This window comes from Fringilla coelebs, assembly GCF_963513975.1.
Source record: "Fringilla coelebs genome assembly, contig: SCAFFOLD_64, whole genome shotgun sequence".
Lineage (NCBI taxonomy): Eukaryota > Metazoa > Chordata > Aves > Passeriformes > Fringillidae > Fringilla > Fringilla coelebs.
The window spans coordinates 719,251-743,576 of NW_028167209.1; positions in this window are offsets into that span (position 1 = coordinate 719,251).

The following is a 24,326-nucleotide window of genomic DNA, read 5'->3' on the forward strand; positions in this document are numbered from 1 at the left end:
CCTTTGCACAATTGCTTGGCAGGCTGGGAGTTACGTCTCGGCCTTGTAAGCTTGGCAGACTTTCGTCAAACCCGGATATCAAACAGGATCTTTTGGTGGTCTCAGTTTTTGACCTTTTTCATGACGAAAATCATGAGACAAATGAGAGAAATTTTGGACAGACCATGACAGCAGCCCAGCTGTGGGGCCCTTCACGGGGGGAAAGCTCATCCACAACAGAGGGGGTGATGTGCCCCATCAAAGGGCCCCCCAAAGGGGTCCCCAGACCCTGCACCAGAGCACTGCAGCGTGACACCACAGCCCCTCAGTGCAGCAAGGGACAGCGTCCCACTGGCCTCCTGCAAGGGAGGCACCTGGGCATTCCCACCTGCCCAAAGCGTGGATTAATCCAGGGAATGCCACACTGCTCAGGACGGGTGGCAGTGGCTGTGGGACCCTCACCACCACGGCGACCAGATGGAGGAGAGCAGCGAGACAAGGCTGGGGCCCTTGGAGGGGTGATCATGCTGTCACACAGAAGCCCTGTCACTGCCTCCCTGTCCCCCCACCGCCCACGCACACTTCTTTCTCCTCCTTTCTTTTTATTTCTCTTTGCCTCTTTTACTATTCAATAAAATACACCAATTTAGCACAAATCCCAAAACAGCCATTGCAGCTGACAAATGGCATTTCTTGCAGATTGCCACAGCCGCACTGCTGATCCACAAACACACGAGAATCAATTTCAGCTGAAAAATGTCATTTATTACAAATTGCTACACCTGCACTGACAATACAGAACTATACAGATCTCAATTTTGGTAAAAACAGAAATTTATTAGATTATTACAACCAGTCTGTGTAAAATATACAAATACTAACTTCAGTTTACAAAACTGAATTTATTGCCAACCTCTACAACAACTCACTATACACAAAGATCAATTAGGTGATTAACAACTTCATTTATTACAGATTAACTACAAACGTATATACAGAAATACAGCCTAGACAGAAATACAAAAATATGCACTCCCTGTCTCAATAGCCCTGTACCAAGAACTCACAGAATTATACATAGAACAGGTAGAATTATACAACAATACCACTCCATGCGTGATGAAATCTAATTAATTACAAATATATATGCAAATATATAGAAATATATCTATAAAAATATACAAATGTAAATACAGATTAAACATTACATATTATATACAATGTGTATATAAAGCGATGGATAACACAAACCTATCTAGAAACACAAAAATATCACTCTGCCAAGCTAACTATCCACAAAAATGCATCAATACAAATATACAGCTATACATATGCGCACATATAAAAATTTCAAACCAGACATATATACCTATGCAAAAACCAATACAACTTTTTAAAGACCCACATGCCTAAAATGCATCAACAGAAATAAACAGCAACAAAACTGTAAACATAGGAAACAGAACTAAGCACAGATATAAAATTATCCATGTATATTTAGATATATATATATACACACACACACATATATGTAACTACAAACATATATGTATGTATACTCATACATATATGTAACTACAAACATATATGCATGTATACTTATATATATATACAGAGCATACACCCCTAAACAACATACATACAGAAATATTCCTAGGCAAATAGCAAGCCACATAGACACATATCCAAATGATAATCCATCTCTTTGTGCAATTCTAGACATTCTACACAGAGCTCCAACAGAGGCATCCCAGCTGCCCCATCTCCAAAGTCTCTCCCTCGGTCTCCTCCTCCCGCGCAGAGCAGCTCTCCTGGACAGGGACAGCAGATGGGACATCTGGCAAGCAAAGGGAACACTGAGTATGGGGACGCTTCCCTCGGCAGCAGCTGCACTTCCTTCAGGGAAGAGGAAATCTCAGAGCCTCCCCAGGAGGGTTGGACAGAAAAAGCAGCCGAGCGGGCCAGGCTGTGGTGAGCGCAGCCGCGGCGGGACCGTCCCGCAGCCCCGGCAGCCCGGCACAGCCGGCACAGCTCCCGGCCCTGCCGGCACGGCTGCCTTGCCCAGGGACAGCCCCTGTGCCGGCCGGGGCAGCTGCGCTGAGCAGCCCCAGCAGGGGCAGGGCCCGCTCCTGCCCCGCCGGGCAGTGCCCACGGCCACAGCCCACGCCGCCCTCAGCCCCACCCTGCCTGCCCGGGCCTGCGGCCTCACCCGGGCTCTCTCCAGGCCGGCAGCAGCAGGTCCCCGCTCACTGCTCTTGCTGCTGGCCTTCAGCTTCTCCCTGCTGCCTCCTGTCAGTCTGCGGCCGTCCTCAAGGTCTTCCTCGCAGCTGTGGCAAAAGTGGAGGCTCTGGAATTGCTTCCAAGGCCTGGCAGGGCTGCAGTCCCGGAGCCCTCTGTGCTCCCTGCTGGCCCTCTCCATCCCCTCAGCCCCGCCATGCTCTCGCTGAACCCCCAGCCCCCTTCAGTTTCTTCAGCCCCTCACAGTCCTCTCATGCCCTCAGTCCCTTCTGAGCCATCCTGTCCCCCGAGACCCGCCAGCCCCTCAGCCTGTGCCACTTCCCTCTCACCTCCAATGCCACCATGGCCCTCGGCTGCCCCACAGCCCTCAGCCCCAGCAGCAGCTCAGGGTGCCCGTCCCTTCAGCGCCACCGCCCCCTCAGCCCCCTCAGCCCCCTCGGTCTCACCGTCCTCCAGCAGCTCCTCAGGGCACAGTGCCTGGGGCCAGCGGCAGCTCCCAGCGCTCCAGGGACAGCCGGGGCTGCAAGTGCTGCTCCACCCGGCCCGGCCGCCAGCTCGGAGCCAGCACAGGGAGAGGGGACACAGGGGGCACAGGGGGAAAAGAGAGAGGTGAGAAAGGCAGCCGAGGGGGAAAGAGGTAACAGTGCAGCCTAGGCCTATGCAAACAGCAACCTATCCATCCATCTATCCCTCTAGACATTCTACAACTATACCCCATTTAAAAATGCAACGTCATATATATATTTTTTTTTTACTCTACAGAAATAAAAATTTAACTCTGAAAGTCTATGCAGATCAATCAATATACGCATATATAAACAGAACACTGTAATCTATAGATGCAACTATAATCGTTGATAAATAGAACTATAGAAATCTATATACATATTTACAAAAAGAGGAGTTCTACCTGCCCGATGGTCACGGGCTCTCCCCTGTCTCTCCCTGCCACGCAGGGCAGCCCTCCTGGAGATGTTGCTCAGATCTCATCTGGGAAGCAAAGGGAACGCTCAGTCAATATTGGCCCTTGTGCACCTTTCCCTTGGGCAGCAATTGTCCTTCTGCCAGGGACTGTCAAAGATGGCCTGAAAGGCAGACTCTCACTTGGCAATTTGAAGCCTGCCCTTGAAAGAACAGGGACCCTTCCAAGTGTTCCAAAGTATGTTTCAAAACACTGAAGTATCTCCATAAAGTCTCAGCACTCCCAGTGCAAAGGGCACCCAGGAGAGCTTGAAACACGCTCAGCCCCAGGTGCAACAAAGAAGCCCAGCCTTGTTCTTTCTCTGTGCTGACACAGAGACCTCAGTCCTCACTGAAATGGCAGAAGCTGAGGGGTGCTGGCAGCTGAGTCATGAACCAGCTCCATCCCCTGGCATCTACCAACTGCCCTCTGCAGTGAGCAGCAGCTGCTCCAACTGCACCATCAGCTCTGGCAGGAAGGGCTGGGAGGGACAGAGCTCCCTCGAGGCCTGCAGGCTGCACCAGCTTGGCTAAGGAATGGATCCAAAGTGCTCCCTCTCTCCTCTTAGCTCTCCCTAAGCAGGGCTCATTCAAGCTTTCCCTTCTGATACTGGACTCACTGTCATTTTTCAATTGGTTGGCCTCTGGTGTTCTGCTCCTTGTTTTTCTTCTTGGTCAGCACCAATACCAGCTGACTGCTACTACATTGAGTCAGTGATTTGGACTTCTACCCTGACTTTTTGCTCTTTTTTCCCCCTGTTCCTTCAAAATTTGCTAAGCATGGCCTCCCCTGTCAGCCTGCAGCAAATTTATCCACCGACTGCAGCACAAAACTGGGACACCCGAGTTGCTGACACAACTCCCCCAAGGTCAGCTTTATTCCCTGCTCTCTTGCCACAGCAGAGGACTCAGCGTCAGAGCTCTGGAGAAGCGTGGAGGGCAGGGCTCAGGAGGTTGTGCCAGTGCAGGATTTGAACTAAAGGCACCAGGAAGCACCAAGCCTGCTCAGAGCAGCCAGCTCACACCTCTCTAAACCAGTGTGGGCTCTGTCCTTACCAGGCTCCTCGGGCTCCTGGGAACTGTTCCTGCAGCTCTCGGTGCCACAGGAAGCTTCCTCTGCTGCAGCTCTGTTCTCAGGCTCCCCTCCTGAGGAATCGGGGCCAACACTGACATTGTCCTGAGTAGAAAAACAGAAAGAAAGGAACCCAAAGATCACTCACTATTTGGCTGGAAACACATCACTTATACAAGAACTCTCCTTCTCCACTCCCAAAGGACAGGGAGCATGGAGGAGGAGGGAACACTGCCCACACGGTTCACATAACAAGCCTTTTAAACTCAGCATTCAGGTGGCCAAGGTGAAACTGAAGCTCTTACAAAATGACCTTTGAGACAAAACATGAGCAGAGCAAACCAGAAGACACCAAGTGAGGGGACGTGCCCTCACGCTCTGACCCTGCCTTATCCCAGAGCTGGCAGAAATCAGCCAGCACAAAGCCAGGGGCTCTCCCTGCTGCCAGCACGGCTGCCAGCAAGGGCAGAGCTCGCTCCCAGCCCTGCCCAGGGCTGGGGGCTGCAAACCCCCACACAAAGCACACATTTCTGCCTGGCAGTCTCACCACCCCCAGCCCAGCGCTCACACAACCCAGCACAGGGTGGTGCTTTTCGGAGCCCTCTGCCGCTGCCCCGTGTGTACGATCCAGGCAAACATTTATGCACCCAGGGTATTCCCAGGATCACATTTGGGATCAGTGGCAAAAATCTGTACTTCGGGAGAGTAGGAAGAAAACAACCCAAAAGACAGGAAAAGCCAGACAACCCAGCAGTGTTTCTATTCCACTGAGGATGTAAATGTCCACAATGAAGCACCTGCAAATTACCTCTGGACACACAGATATTCTCACTATGACCAGTTCCAGAATATTCATCTCTTCTGCGACAGCCTGGCCATCAGAACCCTAAAGATTCTCAAGACGGTTCCGAGCCTGCAACGTTTCCTTTTCTTATGGAATAAAATGCTTCTGAAAACCTCTATGGGTGACTTTACAGAAGACAAAAGTCTTTTTTCTTTTTTCTTGAGATTAAGGGATTGGTAAATCCAAAAAATCCCTCTCCCCACCTTGAGGCTGCCCTGCCTCATAATCATAAACGTACTGCAGGCAATGGTCAGCACATGAATAGAAAGAGAGACATTCTTTGGCAACACGTATAATCATCTGCAAAAGGACAGAGAGCTGCAGCTCCAGCCCAGCCCCAGCCCCAGCTCTGGGAGCGCCTACACGCACGGCAGGGCTCACACAGCAGCAGCAGCAGCTGCAGCCCAGCCCTTGCTTTGCCTTGGCCTTCCCACCCAAAAGAGGCACAGCCCACAGCTGCTGCTGCAACAGAGGCACCTCTGGCGTGCCCCTCCCTGCACGGCACACTTGGCCTTCAGTGGCAATTTTCCAAACACCCTTCTCCTCTTTCCCAGCAAGAAAAACCTCTTCTTAAGTTATTCCTCATTTCCTCTTTTAGAAATCTTTCTTTACCAAGAATAACTAAATCACTAAAAAATGATGAAATAAGTTCAATTAAAGAAGCCTTTGCTTCTCAGCCATGTAACAACATTCCAAACCTCTCAGTCCAGCCCCTTTTATCCCCATCCAATGGAATTACCTGAGCAGAGGGAGATCTTTCAGACAGAGACCTCCTGATCTCCCGAATCATTTTCTCTACGGCCAGGCCAAGATCTTCTGGTGGCCATTCCTCCTGCCCAGCTGCGTCCTGTGCTGAGCTGGAGGCCGTCAGTGCTGCAGGAACTGCAGGGCCAGCTGGAGCTGAAGTGCCCGGGGTGTCTGCAAGAATCCAAACACGTTGGTCAGGTTCCACAGTGTGGCTGCGGGACACAGAGCTCGAGTGCTGCCTTGCATCAAACAGCACGGGAAGCAGCCAGGAAAAGCAGGCAGAGAATCTTTTGGCCTCCTAGGTGCCCCTTCCTGACAGGCTTGACAACTTCTGGCCGAGAATGACAGAGCCTTGTGCAGAACTACTTCGAACGGTCACTTTCCATAACCTTTTGCAAAAGCAGGGCTAGAAGTCTTTTCCTACCTCGTGGGTCGCAGGCTAAGGGCTGCTGCTCGCCGTGGAGCCCGAGGAAATGGCAGGGCGGGATGCCGAGCACCTCCCGCTCGGCGGGCGGCGGCCGCTCCCCGTAGAGCTCCTGGAAGCGGCTCGGCCCCTCCCGCCGCGCCGGCCCCGGCCGCTCCCTGTGCAGCAGGTGGAAGCCGCAGGGCGGGCGCCGGGCGAGCAGCGGCCGCTCCGCGGGCGGCTGCTGGAGGCGGCCGGGCCGGGGGCTGCGCAGCTCCCGCCCGTCCGGCAGCGCCCGCTCCCTGTGCAGCAGCAGGAAGCCGCTGGGCGGGCGCCCGGCCGGCAGCGGCGGCCGCTCCCTGGGCAGCGGCTGGAAGCGACTGCGCCCGTGCCGCCCGGCCGGCAGCGGCCGCGCCCCGGGCAGCTGCTGCGAGCCGCAGGGCGGGCGCCGGCGGCCCTCCCGCCCCGCCGCCGGCCGCTGCCTGTTGGCCGCGCTCCGGCGCTTGATGCGGAGCAGGAGCTCGGGCCGGTCGCGGCGAAAGCAGGGGCTGCTGTAGTGCAGCCAGGCGCCGGCGTCGCCCGGCGCAGCCGAGCCGAGCCAGCCCGGCACCTTGCGGAAGCCGTAGCGGTACAGCTGCCGCACGAAGCTGCGGAACTGCGTGGCCCGGAACGTGAGCGGCACCGGGGCCCGCCCATGGCCACCGCCCCTCTGGGCGTCGCCCGAGCTGAGCAGCTCTCGCTCCAAGAGGGAGCGCTCGATGAGCAGCCCCCGGGCCCGGCTGTCCCAGCGCACGGAGCGGACGCGGGGACTGTTGGCCAGGCGCCACAGCTTGGCGGGGAAGGTGCTGGCGCGGAGCCCGGCGGGCAGCGGCAGCTCCGCCATGGCGTCCATCGCCGACTGTCGCCGCAACGCCCGCAGCGCAACGGCCGCGGCTGCGCCGGCGGCGCGCGGCCTGAGGGGGGCGCTGCGCTCGGGCCCGCGCGCGCCCAGCGCGGCCCCGGCGCGGGCCGGACTCGGCGGGGACGCGCGCGGCAGAGCCGGGGCTGCGGGCACAGCGCGGGCGGGGCGGCTCCGGGGCCGGCCGGGCTCGGCTCCGCACGGCCCGCTGCAAACCCTCTCTTTCTCTGCCTGCAGCCATCCTGCTGCCTTCGCTCTGTGGCACAACCCCAAAGCACCAGGAGAGGGAAAATAAAAAAGCCGCCTCCCATCCCCTCTTGATGCCCGCGGTTATTCCTGCCCAGGTCCAAGACTTCTCATTTCCCTTCCTTGGACTCCATCAGATTCCCCTCAGGCCAATTCTTTAGCCTGCCGAGGTCCCTCTGAATGGCACAAGCATTTGGGCTATCAGCTGCTCCTGCCAGTTTTGTGCTGTCTGCAGACTTGCTGAGGGTAAACTGCTCCTCCGGGCCGGCCAGGAATGAAGACATTAAAGAGAATCTGCCCCAGCATCAGCCCCTGGGGCTCAGAGCACCGGGACTTGCCTCCAGCTCTACTTTGTGCCACTGATGACAGCCCTCATCCATTTCTCAGCCTTCCTGGCTGGGCATTTTGGCAGTTGGTGTTTAGGGCTGCTGTAGGAGACTCTCCAAGGCCTGGGTAAAGCTGGGGCAGACATCATCCATTGCTCCACCCGTATCCATCAGTTTGGCTGTCCTATCATGGGCATCAGGGAGGTAAACCATGACTCCAAATCAACTTCTCCATTGGTTTGGAATGGTTTTCAGGGTTAGTTCCTCCATCCCCTGTCAGGGGATAGAGGCAAGGCTGACTGACCTGTATTTTCCTGTCCTTCTTACTCATCTTGGAAGAAATCCGTCTATTAGAGCAATTCTGGCTCTTTCTAGCTAGGCAATTCCAGTAAAAATAACCAGTAATAAAAATCGAGCTCTGAATAGAGTCTATTAAATTCTTCTTTCTGCTACCTTTCTAGGCCACAAGAAAGATCTTGTTTTCTTTCCAGTTTTGGACAACTGACATACAAAATACACAAGGTAAAGGTCTCCTGAATAGAATATAATTATACCTATTTTTGCAAAGACACAGAACTTAGATTTTCTTTCAGGATTAGACTGAGATTAAAGGACTTGAGAGCTTCCAGAATTTTGACATTTTTGTTTTCTAAAAGCTATTTACCAGTTTCTATATTCTTCACTAGAAACCCAGCTAACCAAACATTATGTTGACAAGCAATCAATTATTAGTTAACTACTAACTCTTAACTTCATCAAGGCCTACTCATGTTTTTTTATTAACTCTAATAAAGCTTATCTCTAACTGAAACCTCAGCTCCTCTAAAATCTCTACATTCCTTAAAGGCTATGTCTCAGCAGGACAGGGCAAGTTTTGGTATGGATGGAGCCTGCTCTCCCCCATCAGAGCCCGCTGGCATTGCCTTTCTGTCTGGATGGACGGCACAGCCCCAGCCGTGGCAGAGCAGCCTCCTGTGCCCCCGCAGTGGGGCTCAGCTGCAGTTTAAGCCACTCTCACCCAGCACTGCCCAAGGGCTGCTCTGGCAGAGTCCTCAGCTCTCTCTTGCCCCCCTTCCCTCTGTGCTGCCCTGGCAGCTGAAAGCCGAGCTGGCCCAGGGGCTGTCTGAGCCCTCAGCCACAGTTGGGTTCTGCTGCTCCAAGCCTGGAGCTGCCACGCTGGGGAACCCACAGCTTGTGGGAATCAACAAAATCAGAGGGTTTTGGGAAAGCTGCAAAAGGCAGGCCTCAGAGACAGCAGAACTGTGGTTAGAGCTGAGCAGTAGCCATAAGATTTGTCAGCAGAAAAATTATTTAAAAAGTAGAAAAGCAAAGACAAATAGAACAATGGTCTGTGTATTAATGCTTGTCTAGGATAACTCCCTAAGCTACAGAAAAGTTTATCTGGCAAGATATTAGGAAGTTTGAAGCTTAATAATGGAGCTCTGTGCATTGTGTTTTAAGGCCTAAAGGCAGGTATTGTATTCGAAATAAGAAATTCGAAATAAATTGTTTTATCCAAAGGTACGTGTGCTTATAGGGGTTGGATAGAATTACTGTCAATATGCTTCTGCTTTGTGTGATTGGTCAAAAAACTTATAAAGTAAGTTATAACATTAAGTTCTTGGTCAGCTGCCTGGGATGTGAGCTGCTGGCATCTTCCCCTTCTCATACCCATGTAATGAGACTGATGCTGAAAAATAAAACAGTTCAGGGCACGTCCACAGCAGTCCCGTCCCATTTGTGATTTGTACACAGAGCCCCGGCCGGCGATAACAGCTGAGAGCTTCACTGGAGTGCAGCAAACAGGAGGGGAAAGGGCCCTGAGTGCAGGAGAGAGATGAAGGAAAAGGGGAATGGAAAAGGAGAGAAGAGAGAATTCACAGGGCTTGAGAGCTGAATCATCCCTGGTTTGTCCTGGATTCCCAAAATATCAATGGTGTCTGAGTTTATTATGAAACAAAAGAGGTGAAAAAGAATATTGATTAGTTGTTCATCAGCTATTCTGAGCCTGATACTTTTGGGATCTGAAGGAAAATGGACTATGTGACCATGACACTAAAAAAAGGTACATATGCATATAAAAATATGGGAATCAGAAATACAAGATAAAAAAAACTAAAGATCAAACAAACTCTGGCATTTCCTCATTTTGAAAGTAAGGAATCTGTGCTACAGGTTTCCTAAAATTCTTGTAGGTTCTTTTATATGTAATACAAGCATACAAAACTTCAAAATTGCATTTTCAAAAGCACTACGTCTTCACCGTGTTCAAAAAGTTTTCCAAATAGTTGGAGACAAGAAAAATGTCAAAATTCTGGAAGCTCTCAAGTCCTTTCATCTCAGTCTAATCCTGAAAGAAAATCTAAGTTATGTGTCTTTGCAAAAATAGGTATAATTATATTCTAATCAGGAGACTTTTATCTCGGGGTTTTTTTAATCAGCTATCCAATACTGGAAAGAAAACAAGATCTTTCTTGTGGCCTAGAAAGGCAGCAGAAAGAAGAATTTAATAGACTCTATTCAGAGCTCGATTTTTCTTACTGGTTATTTTTACTGGAATTGCCTTGCTAGAAAAAGCCATGATTGCTCTAATAGACGGATTTCTTCCAAGAGAGTAAGAAGGACAGGAACATACAGGTCAGTCAGCCTTGCCTCTATCCCCTGACAGGGGATGGAGGAACTAACCCTGAAAACCATTCCAAACCAATGGAGAAGTTGATTTGGAGTCATGGTTTACCTACCTGATGCCCGTGACAGGACAGCCAAACTGATGGATACGGGTGGAGCGATGGATGATGTCTGCCCCAGCTTTACCCAGGCCCTGGAGAGTCTCCTACAGCAGCCTTAAACACCAACTGCCAACATGCCCAGCCAGGAAGGCTGAAACATGGATGAGGGCTGTCATTAGTGGCACAAAGTAGAGCTGGAGGCAAGTCCCGGTGCTCTGAGCCCCAGGGGCTGATGCTGGGGCAGATACTCTTTAATGTCTTCATTCCTGGCCGGCCCGGAGGAGCAGTTTAGCCTCAGCAAGTCTGCAGACAGCACAAAACTGGCAGGAGCAGCTGATAGCCCAAATGCTTGTGCCATTCAGAGGGACCTCGGCAGGCTAAAGAATTGGCCTGAGGGGAATCTGATGGAGTCCGAGGAAGGGAAATGAGAAGTCTTGGACCTGGACAGGAATAACCGCGGGCATCAAGAGAGGATGGGAAGCGGCTTTTTTATTGTCCTTCTCCTGGTGCTTTGGGGTTGTGCCGCAGAGCGAAGGCAGCAGGATGGCTGCAGGCAGAGAAAGAGAGGGTTTGCAGCGGGCCGTGCGGAGCCGAGCCCGGCCGGCCCCGGAGCCGCCCCGCCCGCGCTGTGCCCGCAGCCCCGGCTCTGCCGCGCGCGTCCCCGCCGAGTCCGGCCCGCGCCGGGGCCGCGCTGGGCGCGCGCGGGCCCGAGCGCAGCGCCCCCCTCGGGCCGCGCGCCGCCGGCGCAGCCGCGGCCGTTGCGCTGCGGGCGTTGCGGCGACAGTCGGCGATGGACGCCATGGCGGAGCTGCCGCTGCCCGCCGGGCTCCGCGCCAGCACCTTCCCCGCCAAGCTGTGGCGCCTGGCCAACAGTCCCCGTGTCCGCTCCGTGCGCTGGGACAGCCGGGCCCAGGGGCTGCTCATCGAGCGCTCCCTCTTGGAGCGAGAGCTGCTCAGCTCGGGCGACGCCCAGAGGGGCGGTGGCCATGGGCGGGCCCCGGTGCCGCTCACGTTCCGGGCCACGCAGTTCCGCAGCTTCGTGCGGCAGCTGTACCGCTACGGCTTCCGCAAGGTGCCGGGCTGGCTCGGCTCGGCTGCGCCGGGCGACGCCGGCGCCTGGCTGCACTACAGCAGCCCCTGCTTTCGCCGCGACCGGCCCGAGCTCCTGCTCCGCATCAAGCGCCGGAGCGCGGCCAACAGGCAGCGGCCGGCGGCGGGGCGGGAGGGCCGCCGGCGCCCGCCCTGCGGCTCGCAGCAGCTGCCCGGGGCGCGGCCGCTGCCGGCCGGGCGGCACGGGCGCAGTCGCTTCCAGCCGCTGCCCAGGGAGCGGCCGCCGCTGCCGGCCGGGCGCCCGCCCAGCGGCTTCCTGCTGCTGCACAGGGAGCGGGCGCTGCCGGACGGGCGGGAGCTGCGCAGCCCCCGGCCCGGCCGCCTCCAGCAGCCGCCCGCGGAGCGGCCGCTGCTCGCCCGGCGCCCGCCCTGCGGCTTCCACCTGCTTCACAGGGAGCGGCCGGGGCCGGCGCGGCGGGAGGGGCCGAGCCGCTTCCAGGAGCTCTACGGGGAGCGGCCGCCGCCCGCCGAGCGGGAGGTGCTCGGCATCCCGCCCTGCCATTTCCTCGGGCTCCACGGCGAGCAGCAGCCCTCAGCCTGCGACCCACGAGGTAGGCAAAGACTTCTGGCCTTGCTTTTGCCAAAGGTTATGGAAAGTGACCGTTCGAAGTAGTTCTGCACAAGGCTCTGTCATTCTCGGCCTGAAGTTGTCAAGCCTACCAGGAAGGGGCACCTAGGAGGCCAAAAGATTCTCTGCCTGCTTTTCCTGGCTGCTTCCCGTGCTGTTTGATGCAAGGCAGCACTCGAGCTCTGTGTCCCGCAGCCACACTGTGGAGCCTGACCAACGTGTTTGGATTCTTGCAGCCACCCCGGGCACTTCAGCTCCAACTGGCCCTGCAGTTCCTGCAGCACTGAAGGCCTCCAGCTCAGCACAGGATGCAGCTGGGCAGGAGGAATGGCCACCAGAAGATCTTGGCCTGGCCATAGAGAAAATGATTCGGGAGATCAGGAGGTCTCTGTCTGAAAGATCTCCCTCTGCTCAGGTAATTGCATTGGATGGGGATAAAAGGGGCTGGACTGAGAGGTTTGGAATGTTGTTACATGGCTGAGAAGCAAAGGCTTCTTTAATTGAACTTATTTCATCATTTTTTAGTGATTTAGTTATTCTTGGTAAAGAAAGATTTCTAAAAGAGGAAATGAGGAATAACTTAAGAAGAGGTTTTTCTTGCTGGGAAAGAGGAGAAGGGTGTTTGGAGAATTGCCACTGAAGGCCAAGTGTGCCGTGCAGGGAGGGGCACGCTAGAGGTACCTCTGTTGCAGCAGCAGCTGTGGGCTGTGCCTCTTTAGGGTGGGAAGGCCAAGGCAAAGCAAGGGCTGGGCTGCAGCTGCTGCTGCTGCTGTGTGAGCCCTGCCGTGCGTGTAGGTGCTCCCAGAGCTGGGGCTGGGGCTGGGCTGGAGCTGCAGCTCTCTGTCCTTTTGCAGATGATTATACATGTTGCTGAAGAATGTCTCTCTTTCTATTCATGTGCTGACCCAGTGCCCGCAGTACGTTTATGATTATGAGGCAGGGCAGCCTCAAGGTGGGGATAGGGATTTTTTTGGTTTTACCAATCCCTTATTCTCAAGTGGCATGACTTTTGTCTTCTGTAAAGTCACCCATAGCGGTTTTCAGAAGCATTTTATTCCATAAGAAAAGGAAACGTTGCAGGCTCGGAACCACCTTTACAGTCTTTAGGGTTCTGATGGCTAGGCTGTCGCAGAAGAGATGAATATTCTGGAACTGGTCATAGTGAGAATATCTGTGTTTCCAGAGGTAATTTGCAGGTGCTTCATTGTGGACATTTACTTCCTCAGTGGAATAGAAACACTGCTGGGTTGTCTGGCTTTTCCTGTATTTTGGGTTGTTTTTTTCCTACTCTCCCGAAGTACAGATTTTTGCCACTGATCCCAAATGTGATCCTGGGAATACCCTGGGTGCATAAATGTTTGCCTGGATCGTACACATGGGGCAGTGGCAGAGGGCTCCGAAAAGCACCACCCTGTGCTGGGTTGTGTGAGCACTGGGCTGGGGGTGGTGAGACTGCCCGGCAGAAATGTGTGCTTTGTGTGGGGGTTTGCAGCACACAGCCCTGGGCAGGGCTGGGAGCGAGCTCTGCCCTTGCTGGCAGCCGTGCTGGCAGCAGGGAGAGCCCCTGGCTTTGTGCTGGCTGATTTCTGCCAGCTCTGGGATAAGGCAGGGTCAGAGCGTGAGGGCACGTCCCCTCACTTGGTGTCTTCTGGTTTGCTCTGCTCATGTTTTGTCTCAAAGGTCATTTTGTAAGAGCTTCAGTTTCACCTTGGCCACCTGAGTGCTGAGTTTAAAAGGCTTGTTATGTGAACTGTGTGGGCAGTGTTCCCTCCTCCTCCGTGCTCCCTGTCCTTTGGGAATGGAGAAGGAGAGTTCTTGTATAAGTGATGTGTTTCCAGCCAAATAGTGAGTGATCTTTGTGTTCCTTTCTTTCTGTTTTTCTTCTCAGAACAACGTCAGTGTTGGCCCCGATTCCTCAGGAGGGGAGCCTGAGAACAGAGCTGAAGCAGAGGAAGCTTCCTGTGGCACCGAGAGCTGCAGGAACAGTTCCCAGGAGCCCGAGGAGCCTGGTAAGGACAGAGCCCACACTGGTTTAGAGAGGTGTGAGCTGGCTGCTCTGAGCAGGCTTGGTGCTTCCTGGTGCCTTTAGTTCAAATCCTGCACTGGCACAACCTCCTGAGCCCTGCCCTCCACGCTTCCCCAGAGCTCTGACGCTGAGTCCTCTGCTGTGGCAAGAGAGCAGGGAATAAAGCTGACCTTGGGGCAGTTGTGTCAGCAACTCGGGTGTCCCAGTTTTGTGCTGCAGTCGGTGGATAAATTGGCTGCAGGATTACAGGGGAGGCCATGCTTAGCAAATCTTGAAGGAACAGGGGGAAAAAAGAGCAAAAAGTCAGGGTAGAAGTGCAAATCAGTGACTCAATGTAGTAGCAGTCAGCTGGTATTGGTGCTGACCCAGAAGAAAAACAAGGAGCAGAACACCAGAGGCCAACCAATTGAAAAATGACAGTGAGTCCAGTATCAGAAGGGAAAGCTTGAATGAGCCCTGCTTAGGGAGAGCTAAGAGGAGTCAGGGAGCACTTTGGATCCATTCCTTAGCCAAGCTGGTGCAGCCTGCAGGCCTCGAGGGAGCTCTGTCCCTCCCAGCCCTTCCTGTCAGAGCTGATGGTGCAGTTGGAGCAGCTGCTGCTCACTGCAGAGGGCAGTTGGTAGATGCCAGGGGATGGAGCTGGTTCATGACTCAGCTGCCAGCACCCCTCAGCTTCTGGCATTTCAGTGAGGACTGAGGTCTCTGTGTCAGCACAGAGAAAGAACAAGGCTGGGCTTCTTTGTTGCACCTGGGGCTGAGCGTGTTTCAAGCTCTCCTGGGTGCCCTTTGCACTGCGAGTGGTGAGACTTTATGGAGATACTTCAGTGTTTTGAAAGACACTTTGGAACACTTGGAAGGGTCCCTGTTCTTTCAAGGGCAGGCTTCAAATTGCCAAGTGAGAGTCTGCCTTTCAGGCCATCTTTGACAGTCCCTGGTAGAAGGACAATTGCTGCCCAAGGGAAAGGTGCACAAGGGCCAATATTGACTGAGCGTTCCCTTTGCTTCCCAGATGGGATCTGAGCAACATCTCCAGGAGGGCTGCCCTGCGTGGCAGGGAGAGACAGGGGAGAGCCCGTGACCACCGGGCAGGTAGAACTCCTCTTTTTGTAAATATGTTTATAGATTTCTATAGTTCTATTTATCAACGATTATAGTTGCATCTATAGATTACAGTGTTCTGTTTATATATGCGTATATTGATTGATCTGCATAGACTTTCAGAGTTAAATTTTTATTTCTGTAGAGTAAAAAAAAAATATATATATGACGTTGCATTTTTAAATGGGGTATAGTTGTAGAATGTCTAGAGGGATAGATGGATGGATAGGTTGCTGTTTGCATAGGCCTAGGCTGCACTGTTACCTCTTTCCCCCTCGGCTGCCTTTCTCACCTCTCTCTTTTCCCCCTGTGCCCCCTGTGTCCCCTCTCCCTGTGCTGGCTCCGAGCTGGCGGCCGGGCCGGGTGGAGCAGCACTTGCAGCCCCGGCTGTCCCTGGAGCGCTGGGAGCTGCCGCTGGCCCCAGGCACTGTGCCCTGAGGAGCTGCTGGAGGACGGTGAGACCGAGGGGGCTGAGGGGGCTGAGGGGGCGGTGGCGCTGAAGGGACGGGCACCCTGAGCTGCTGCTGGGGCTGAGGGCTGTGGGGCAGCCGAGGGCCATGGTGGCATTGGAGGTGAGAGGGAAGTGGCACAGGCTGAGGGGCTGGCGGGTCTCGGGGGACAGGATGGCTCAGAAGGGACTGAGGGCATGAGAGGACTGTGAGGGGCTGAAGAAACTGAAGGGGGCTGGGGGTTCAGCGAGAGCATGGCGGGGCTGAGGGGATGGAGAGGGCCAGCAGGGAGCACAGAGGGCTCCGGGACTGCAGCCCTGCCAGGCCTTGGAAGCAATTCCAGAGCCTCCACTTTTGCCACAGCTGCGAGGAAGACCTTGAGGACGGCCGCAGACTGACAGGAGGCAGCAGGGAGAAGCTGAAGGCCAGCAGCAAGAGCAGTGAGCGGGGACCTGCTGCTGCCGGCCTGGAGAGAGCCCGGGTGAGGCCGCAGGCCCGGGCAGGCAGGGTGGGGCTGAGGGCGGCGTGGGCTGTGGCCGTGGGCACTGCCCGGCGGGGCAGGAGCGGGCCCTGCCCCTGCTGGGGCTGCTCAGCGCAGCTGCCCCGGCCGGCACAGGGGCTGTCCCTGGGCAAGGCAGCCGTGCCGGCAGGGCCGGGAGCTGTGCCGGCTGTGCCGGGCTGCCGGGGCTGCGGGACGGTCCCGCCGCGGTTTCGCTCACCACAGCCTGGCCCGCTCGGCTGCTTTTTCTGTCCAACCCTCCTGGGGAGGCTCTGAGATTTCCTCTTCCCTGAAGGAAGTGCAGCTGCTGCCAAGGGAAGCGTCCCCATACTCACTCAGTGTTCCCTTTGCTTGCCAGATGTCCCATCTGCTGTCCCTGTCCAGGAGAGCTGCTCTGCACGGGAGGAGGAGACCGAGGGAGAGACTTTGGAGATGGGGCAGCTGGGATCCCTCTGCTTCAAGTGCTGTCTAAATATCCATGGACATGCACCTAGACAGGGATTATTACATGGGTGTTTTTATATGTAGCTTGCCTTTGTGTAGAAATATTGGATGTATGCTCTTGTATATAGGTATGCATATATATACATATATGTTTGTATTCACATCTATGTATATATAAGTATACATAGATGTTGGTATATATGTGTTTAGGTTTATTTCCTCTGTTTACAGTTGTGTACTTATGTATTTATATTGATGCAGATGTAGGTATATAGTTTTTAAATAGGTATATTGGAATTTGTATTGGGAGATAGGTGTATTGTTATATGTGTTTTGTTCTATTTCTGTCTATTTAATGATATTTAATGTGTGTCCAGATGTATAGGTCTATGTTTGTATTGATGCAGTTGGGTGGATATTTAGCTTGGCACAGGTGATGTTTGTATAGTTATAGATAGGTTTGCTTTATACATCTACTGAGATATATGTGTATATATATGTACATAGATATATTTACATATATGTATATATATTTACATATATATTGTATGTAGTATGTGGTGTTTAATCTGTATTTACATCTGTAGATTGGTATATTGTATTTGTATTTTTATATGTGCATATACGTATTTATTTAATTCTATTTAAAGATGAATGGTATACTTGCATAACTATTGAATTCTTAGTGTAGGGCTATTTAGAGAGGGAATGCATATTTCTTTATTTCTATATGGGCTGTATGTTTCTATGATATGTAATAAATTAAGTTGTTAAAGTCCTAATTGATCTTTGTGTATAGTAGAGGTTGGCAATAAACCAAGTTTTGTTAAATGAACTTGGTATTTGTATATTTTTATATAGACATGTTGTAATAATCGAATAAATTCCTGTTTTTACCTAAATTGAGATCTTTATAGTTCTGTATTGTCAGCATGGGTGTAGCAATTTGTAATAAATGACATTTTTCAGCTGAAATTGATTCTCGTGTATTTGTGGATCAGCAGTGCGGCTGTGGCAATCTGCAAGAAATGCCATTTGTCAGCTGCGATGGGTGTTCTGTGATTTGTGCTACCCAAAGCCGTGAGCAGATGGAAATGCTGGAGGATTTTGGCCGTGGAATCTCCGGCCATGCCCAGCACATGCCCCACCTGCACTCAGGCTGGGCAGGGGAAGCGCAGATTTGGGCTGGCAGCAGAGCCACACCTTGGCTCAGAACTCGCTGCAGAGGCTGCTGAGAAAACCCCGGGACTCCACTGAGCGCTCAACTCCTGCTCTGTGCATATGCAGATAATTCAGTCCATGTTTGGTTCTTTACATACAGACACACACAGAGATATGTAGGCAGCACTTAGAAACCTGTAACATACTCGGTTGTGGCAGCTGAAATGGACATTTCTCTGTTTGTATGGAGGGTCAGCAGAGTGGTGCCATTCTGTGGCCATCTTGTCACAGGCAGTGGTCACTGTGTCTAAGCAGTGCAGTTGTAGCAATCTGTAATGAATTTCCCTTTTAAACTGACATTGGCTTTGGGGCACGTGTCATTTCCATGATGAGTGACCAGGTGTCCTGGTTCAGGGCAAGTTTGGGAGAAAACCTCCAAAAAGGGGCCCCTCCAGAAAGCAAACCCACACGGGCCCTCCCCCCAAGTGGTTCGGGAAGAATTCCTGGGAGAGAAGCGGAAAGAACCTGTTTAATTAACAGGCCAAGCACACCCCACACACAAAATGAACAATACCGGATGACAGCCCTCTTTCACCGCTCTGAGAAAGATGACAAATTCAGAAAGTCTCTCTTTGGGGTGGTCGGTCTTTTATCAGTCCCTCCAGCGCTGGGGCAGCTGCTGCAGCCACAGAGTGCAAACTCTCGGTGTTTCCCAGGTCCCAGTCTGGAGCAGGTTCGAGTAGGTCCAGAAAAGGGAAAGGAGAAACAGTCCAGGAAGAAATTTGGACTCCTTAGCTAAACTTACTAATGCGCAGAAGCAAAACCCAAGAGCAAAGCAGAAGCAAGAGCAAGAGCAAAGTGAGAAGCCAAGCAAAAAGCAAACACTGCACCATGTACAGCCCCGTCTGTGTGTCCCGCCAGCCGTGGGGGAGCGGCTGATAGCAAAACCAAAACAAAACATTCACTCTTCAGAGCCAGTCTTGAGGGCGCAGAACAGAATAACAGAATATCCAGCATAAACAGAACACACAGATGGGGATACAAGCATCGTAACATCACCCTAGGACGCCACATCAATGTTTGTCCCTATTTCTTCACTGATCCTGAAGCTCTGACGAGTGTATGACAGGCCGTGGCACCCAATTCCTCACAGGTCTGTCCAGCTGTGGGTAATAGACCCATCTTGTCTGTGAAACATCCGTCTGAGGTTATTTGTCAGAGAGCTGTGGTCCATCTCTAGAACCTCCTCAGGCAGCACCATGGCTGGGGAGAGGAGGGGAAAAATGGAAGGGAATTCTGGCATTTATTCTCTTTTAACTCATATTTGCACTCAGCTGTAGCCTGAACTTAGTAAGGAAAAGGATAGACCTTCTTTAATCATGCAGTGTGGGATAAATGGTGTGGGAATAGGCACAAACCAAACTGCAGGAGCAGCTTCTTCTTGGTCTTAACAGGACATTATGTACAGGAAAGCACCACAATCTGAATGATTCACCTCTTAGGGAAAGCCACAATGGTTCACCGTGTGAAACGACCTGGGGATGGAAATGACAAATGTCCCTGGGCTGGGGCAGAAGCCTGGGAGTCAAACGCTTGGAAAAAGAGACCGGGCAAAGGCAGCCCAAGGCTCGGGCACGCATTTGGCCCCAGGCAAGAGGGAGCTTGTCCTGCCAGCACGGGCAGGGACTCCAGGCAGAGGAGCCGGCCGGCGGCAGGGAGCAGCTCCTGCTGTCCCCGCGAGGGCAGGACTGGCCGGACGCAGGAGCAGCGGGCGCAGCGCGGACGGACAGCGGAGCCGCTCCTGAGCCGCCAAGGTGACCCCTCCTGATGCTGCAGCCACAGCGCAGTCACCTGTCCTGCAGGCTCTCTCTGGCTCCCTGAGCTCCAACCGCTGCAGGAGCAACCTGACCATCAACTAGAGAAATATAAGACATCAGAACTTGTTGGCCCATATGTGTATATATATGTATGTTTGTAATTTTATATGTTTGTAACATCCATCTATCTGAAGAAAGGGTAACCTTAAGAAAGTGTACTTGTTTTACAACAGCACGGTTCCATAGAAATTTATTTCAAATTCTTTTCTGAGGTTCCTATAGTAAATAGACACTTTGCTAAAACTGTTAGGGATGAGAATTGCAGGGCTGGTTTAAAATCGAATCCAAATTCTATTTCATTGTGTTCAATATTTCCATTAAATCTGATTAATATCCAGGAATAAAAAACAAGATTTCTCTTCTCATATTCTTTTTCTAGGAAACAAGACATTTGTATAATTTTGATTTTTATTTTAAAGGCAGTAATCCACTGGACTAGTTGATACCTTGGAACTTCTTTATCATTTGCAACTACCCATGGCTCTCAGGAACAGAAAGGTAAAAGGAAGGAAAGAGAGCAAATCTTTTAAAGCAATGACCTGAGAGTTATCTTACATCACTTTGTAATCACTCAGTTAAACACACCATTACCTAAAATCATGTATATATGTACTTGGTATGCAGTATCCGCTGAATAAATCCTGTACATAAACAAGTTCTCATCTACATTTTTTTGCTAGCTCCATGTTCTGTTCTTTCTCAGTAAAATCAGGAAGAGAAACACGGCTGTTCTTTGAAAAATTAATCCGTTAAAATATTGACAACCCTGAAGTTTGATCTAGGAGAGTACAAACAATAATTTTAATTGTCACCAAAGAAAAACAAAATTGACACCTCATCTGTGGTAAACAGCAGACGTTACCAGTAGGGTTGTGCAAACTACCTGTAGGATGCTGTCTAGCAGTGAATATGAAGATCTCATCAATGATGGGGATAAGAGACAGTGACCCTTGAGGATTCAAAGAATCATTTGATAACAGTATAAAGAGTTTATCTTGCTCATCTTCGTTACACTTAAAATGTATTTTATATGGATTAGATTTATACTGATTGAAAACTCATCACTTCTTCTATTATTCTTCTAATAATTAATGCTGATTATTTTAGTCTCAGCCCACAGATTTAAAAGACAAACCCATTGCTACATCTTGCAGTATGGAACCAGTATCACTTGATTTGTCACTGGAGAATCAGAAAGTGTTGTAAATGACATTGACTGCCATTGTGAGGCATTCCCAGGAGCTGTTCAACATTGCAAGTAAACACAGGTCTGATTTGCAGTCTGTCAGCAAATTTGCTGAGAGCAAAACAAATCTCTGAAATTGCCTGGTTATAAAGCAGAAAATGGGCCAGTAGAAAGAAAGTGGATAACAGATTCTGTACGAAATCCTAAAAATGATAGTTAAGCAGAAGTGATGCAGAATTGTAAACACAAGTGGCCAGTATCATCATATCCTGTTTAGAAAGGCAGAAGGAGTCAGTAAATTCCAAAGTTGATTTTTGTACTCATTCGTCTGGGGGTTGCTGAGGCAGCAGCAATGCAGTTCAATATCAAAGATTTGTTATAGTTCAGACCATGTTATAAAATCTCTGGATTATCCATGTGCAGCACGATTTATTCTTTCAGCTAATATTTGTGCTCTTGGTAATAGGGTCGTGCAGCCATGGATTGTAAGAGACAGTTTGGATCACAGACTTTATGGTTTCCATCTAGGAAAAGTAATACTAGAAAACTTTAATATTCTTCACATTTTATTATTTTAAGCCATCTAAAGCAAGAATTTTACTCCAATTTTTGTCTTGGAGCAGCTCTTCTGGGCTACTCCAAGATTTTATAGGAAGGCTTGTCAAATATGTCATAACCAGGTATCTAGAATTTAGTTCTGTGGTCTCAGCACAGCCATCTAATAGTGTTTTAAGTGCAAAATGTCCATAAAGAGCCTACAGACACCACCCAAGACCTGCAGAACGCACGTGTCCTTTTGGACAGGCAAATAAAAAATGGCATCGCCCCTTAAAATGCTCTCCAACACTCTTAGGCAGCTACATAAAGTTTCTGTACTAGGACTGCATGTTCTTTGCAGTCCTTATTTCCCCCAGTAAAAATGAGTTGTGTTACAGCTGATATTTAATAATTTCAGGCTGTATTTTAGTTTCCCATGTAGCTGTGCCTGCATGGGAGCTGGGTGTCCAAACTGTCTGTAGAGCTGGTGGAGATCTCATCCTCGGTTCAGGTGCCTTCACGAGGGCACCTTGATCAATTTCACTGACCTGTGGGACCTGTTGTGCCTCATTTGCTGCTCCAGAAGGAAAAGGGTCTCCCATACACACATGGGATGCAGGGCCTCGAGTGCAGGGGATGAGCTGACTCAACTTCTTTAGATCTATATCTATATCTGTATCTATATCTATATCTACATCTGAAAATCTAGCTCAGCTCGGCGGCATGAGGGGCTGAAGGAGATGTTGGCAGCTGCAGACGGGCTCAGCTGGCACTTCTGCTCATAACTCCCAGGATAAACCCAGGAGGCTTTGTTAAGGAGGTCTCCATTGGTGGGAACACAGCTTCATGAAGGGCACTGACTTCAGGGGTCGGACTTTTGAAACAAATTAATCCCTTTGCTGAATCGCTGTGATCTTTGGCAGCTATGAATGCTTACAGTGAAACTCACTGAAGGAGAGGGTCACACATGTATGTGACGTAGCAATAAAAACCAAAAAACCACACAAGTGGGATGCACTTTCTGACTCTTCACTGTGAGCTGTCAGCACTTTTTGTCCCTACTCGTGTGGCTGCTAGAAGAATAGAAAGGAGAACTGCAAATTCAATTTTAAGACTGGTGTGAAATACAAAAGAAGACGTACAGAGAGCAGAGGAATGATTGTGATTTATAAGCATGTATCTCATTTTTATTGGAGAAAACAGAGACTGATTACAAAGGATATGCTGACCAGTTCAATGTTTTCTCTGTCATCTTTTCACAAAGCTTGCAGTTTCCAACCCACTGCAGTCAGCAAGAATCCTTTCACTGACCTGAACTGAAGAAACCTTTTTATCATAATAGAAGGCACTTATGCATGGATATTTATTAAAGATGCGATAGCCAGTCTTGTCTTTTTTACATTTATTCTGGTTTTTCTATCAATCCTTTCAGTCAGTGACTTCAGACCAGCAGCCTTCAGATGCCTTCAGCAATTACTTGACATGGTTTCACACTATTTGATTCTGTCTCTATTTAACATCACTCTTTGGACAGTATTAACTGTACTTCGTGCTTTTCCTTACTTTATTTGTACAGTCTTACTTAAAATAAATGTGAAAAAAAAAGACATGAAAATTTGTACAACTTGAAATAAAAGTTACAGAGTCATGGCCATTCAGTGCATCAAATGGGTTAATATTTGTAATAAGTGTTTCTGTGTTTTTATTCTCAACTCTAAGCTAAGTTTTTTGTTGATCCCTATATTGCTTCATCGCCTTCCCTGAAGTGCAACCTTCTCAGGCAGGTCTAGGGAATTCCTCAATGTAAACACACTTTTTCTTTTTGGAAAACCAACGTTTTTTCTTACCTGCAAATCCCAGATCAAGTCAGGAGAGGATGTTTTTCCAGTATCCCTTAATGCTTTATTAAACACTGCTCAGAGTATGTAAGGATCACCATCTAACACGTGAAATGCAAGTTGGTCCCTTCAGGCTTTACTCATTTTGCAGCTCTTGAGGTTTACAGAGGGATTATCCACCAGTTCCTGAGGAAAGCAGCTCTTGACCCCACCACCTGCCAGACCAAACAGCACTGTGGAAAATCATGTTCTCCTGTGTTATAAATGATCAAATCCTCAGCCAAATTTATTAAAAAATTAACAAAGATTTATTAGATTAACAACAAAAATGGAATTTTGAAAAACCACCACAGCCAAGGCAGCGACAACCCCAGAAGCTGGCACTGGTGAACCTGGATCTGACTGACAGAGTGCCAGCGTATTGTGGAGGAGTGGTTAAAGGGTAGAGGTCACTCTGACATACTTTTGTTAGCTGACCAAGGAAGGACTGGGAAAGTACCAAACCCAGCTAATCTGAGTTTCTGCACCTGCAACAACATCTTGTCCTTGAGCATAGCAGTAGTATGATAACAGTAATGAGGATGAGACGTGAGAAGTAGAAATGTAAGTTCTCAAGAATGAGGAAGAGCTGATATTGTAGTATAACCAATAGATTGTTTAGCTTGCAGAATATGCATGCACTTATTACTTGTTGTGTATAAAAGTCTGGTGCTTATCAATAAAGTTGGAGCTTGTTGATTCTTACATTAAGAGTCCCAAGACTTCCTCACCACGACAAATGGTGCCCTGCACAGGGACCTTACAGGAGGTGAAACTGCGAGCCACGGTCCGGTGCAGTAACTGTTTCAGTCCCGAAGCAGCGCGGGAGGCAAAAAGAGCGGGCCCCATTGCCCCGAGTGGCCTTACAGGAGGGCTCGGCCGATAGAAGCCGCCAAAGTCTTGAAAGGCTGCAACAGCGCTGATGATTAAATTAGAAGGTATAGAGAGACAAGCGGCTTATAATATTTTTAAATGCTTTTTATAAAAGCGGGAATTACAGGGTGTAGATCTAGCAAAAGAACTTCCGTGATTGCTTGCCTATGGAGTGGTGT